Genomic DNA, 3,120 nt, shown 5'->3' on the forward strand with positions numbered 1-3,120 from the left:
GCCAGGTGGAAGCCATGTGTCCTGTTATGAGCAGCCTCAGAAATTTTGCAATATCACTTTGGCCATCAGGTATGAAGGTCTGCCCAGGTTCAAGGGCGGAGGAAGGTCAGTGGCCCACTGCGGCAAGAGCATACAGAGAAATACAATCTGCCAGTGTATTGGTCTGTTCTCATGCTGCTATAAAGAACTGCCCGAGACTGGGCATTTTACAAAGGAAAGAGGTTTAATTGACTCACAGTTCCACGTTGCTGGGGAGGCCTCAGGAAACTTACAATCATGGTGGAAGGCGAAGGAGAACCAGGCCCCTTTTTCACAGGGTGACAGGATGGAGTGAGTGAAAGCAAGGGAGATGCCAGATGCTTCTAAAACCATCAGCTCTCGTGAGACTCACTATCACAAGAACAGCATGGAGGAAACCACCCTCATGGTCCAATTACCTCCACCTAGTCCCCCACTTGACACACGGGGATTATGGGAATTAAAATTCAGATGAGATTTGGGTGAGGAAATAGCCAATTACCAGGTAAGTTGCCCCTGCGGGCAATTGGAGCATTATCCCACTAGGGAGCTCTGCGTGACAGCATGGAACACTCACGTCAGGGTTACCACGCCTGAGGGGTCAGGTAGTCAGTGTTGTCCGTCTTTGGTTGAAAGCCACACTGGAGTGTGGGCCTTAAGTCTCTGGCACTTCCAGCCTACAGGACACACAGTCACAGAGCTAGTTCCGGTTGCCAGAGAAAGCTACCAGGCAAAGAGAGACGAAAGCTGGGACCGTGTGTCAGCATGTAAGACTGGATGGACACCGTGGGGCGCTGGCAGTTTCTGTGTGGAAATCAATCACTGGCAAGAGAACAGGGCCAATGCAAATGACTTAGATTAATCTAAATGTACCACCCAGTCTCCCCTTAAGCAGGTGCTAAGTTAGGATTCTGTTGCAAAGGAAGGAGACATGATGAGTATCTCTGCTGCCACATTCATATTTATCGGGCACTCACTATAGGCCAAGGACTGTGCCACATGCTCAGACGTTGCATCATCTGGGATGGAGTTAAACACGACAGGCGTGGGAAAACCTGTGTTGAAGATGCAGATGCTTCCTCAGCATGGGTCCCTGAATGACCTCATGGAAGACCAGTACATATTTGGGTCTATTTGTTTTTGTTTTTGTTTTGAGATGGAGTCTCACTGTGCTGCCCAGGCTGAAATGCAGTGGCATGATCTCAGCTCACTGCAACCTCCACCTCCCGGGTTCAAGCGATTCTCCTGCCTCAGCCTCCTGAGTAGCTGGAATTACAGGTGCCTGCCACCACACCCAGCTAATGTTTGCATTTTTAGTAGAGATGGGGTTTCACCATGTTGGCCAGGCTAGTCTTGAACTCCTGACTTCAAGTGATGGGCCCACCTTGGCCTCCTACAGTGCTGGGATTATAGGCGTGAGCCACCACTTCTGGCCTGGGTCTATTTCTTACCAGAGCTCATTCTACTCTAACACAAGTGCATAGTATTAAACTCATCTAAAATTGCCATCTTGCCATTTTGTAAGTCAGAAATGGTCAAATGTTAGCAATTTCAGATGATTCAACCTAAAACACAAAACCCATTCTTTCTTCTCCGAGGTAGTATTCACCCTGTGGATGGACCACAGCAGATTTAGCCACTCCCCTTTGATGAACCTCTGTGTTGTCTCCAATTTTTGTCCTTACAATTAATATGGCAATTCACATTCTTGAATATTTATCATTATGAATTTCTTTTTTTTTTGAATAATAACAAGGCTTTAATGGCTCAATTTTCTTATGATTATACAAACATATAAATCTTGAAAAGGTAACGCCGTGTAGTAAAATCCATAAAAATAACAGTTTTGCCACCGTGCAAAGTTCATTCAGTTTGATTCCCCATGTCCTCGCCAAGCAGCTTTCTGATTAGAGCTGGAAGACACAGGCTGGGCGCGGTGGCGACCCTGGAGTCCCAGCTACCGGGGAGGCTGAGGTGGAAGGATCACTTGAGTCCAGGAGTTTCCAGCCAGTCTGGGCAACATAGCAAGACCCCGTCCCTTTTTTTAAAATTGGAAGGCATAAAGTCTATACATTCTACACTGAATCATGAATATACTGCGGAGAGTGTGCAGAACGTAAACCTTGAAATCCCACACTCCAACATCATGTATGTCCATGAGCAGGATTTGCAATTCACTTCGTACTGGAGGTAAGCACCTCAGCTGGGGTCCTCTTGCCGCAGTGGTCAGGCCGTCAGAGCTGAGGCCTTTCACTACAACAAGGGAAGTAGTGTTCGGTCCGAAACAGGACGGGGGCTTCGTAGCCTGCTTGCTGTGGCCTCGAGGGAGCAGACTTGCTAAAGAGCGAGGGCACGTTCATCGTGTGCAGGAGCTTCTTGAACGCCCTGGGGAAGGCGCCCAGCTCGGCCCCGGCCTTGGTGACCTGCTCCTCCATCCTGGCTAGGCGGCCGCCCGCCATCCTCACGAAGGCCTCCAGCCGGTCGATCCTGCTGCAGATGTGCCGCATCTCGGCGGCCTTCGCGTGGATGCGCGGCACGCCCTGGCTGACGACTGGGGATGAGTCGCCGCGAAGCATGTCCGGCATGTCCACGAACTCGTCCACTCTGGTGAGCAGGTCCTCCAGGCTCGCGTCCAGGGCTTCGACCTCGGGCCGCGCCCCGGCCCCGGACAGCAGGCAGGCGGCGTAGCAGCGGCAGGTCGCGGCCCAGCGCACCGTCCTCCGCGCCCTCGTCCTCCGCGCCCTCGTCCTCCCACCGCCCCGAGGCGCTGCTGCGGCTCTGGGACACAGTGCCACTGTCCCTGCTCCAGGCGGCTCCCTGAGGCTTGGCCTCTTCCGTCAGCCTCTCGGGCGGCGCTCCGCTATCTGAGGAGCTACCCTCCATAGTCCGCGACCGCCAAATTTCTATGAGTGCGTCTGTCAGATCCCACACTTGGGGTTGCTGAATCGGTGCTGCGTGTTCAATATTTTGGTCCCGGTGTGGTGGCTCACACCTGAAATCGCAACACTTTGGGAGGCCAAGGTGAGAGGATCGCTTGAGCCCAGGAGTTCAGGACCAGCCTGGGCAACCTAGGGAGACCCTGTCTCTACCAAAAAAAAGAAA

General features: G+C 52.1%; 1 pseudogene; it reads right to left on the minus strand.

Moving 5' to 3' along the window:
• Positions 1-2,252: 2,252 nt before the first annotated feature.
• Positions 2,253-2,901, minus strand: LOC126937197 (biogenesis of lysosome-related organelles complex 1 subunit 4-like; annotated as a pseudogene).
• Positions 2,902-3,120: the final 219 nt, after the last annotated feature.

The sequence above is a fragment of the Macaca thibetana genome, chromosome 15 (genome assembly GCF_024542745.1).
Source record: "Macaca thibetana thibetana isolate TM-01 chromosome 15, ASM2454274v1, whole genome shotgun sequence".
Taxonomy (NCBI): Eukaryota; Metazoa; Chordata; class Mammalia; order Primates; family Cercopithecidae; genus Macaca; species Macaca thibetana.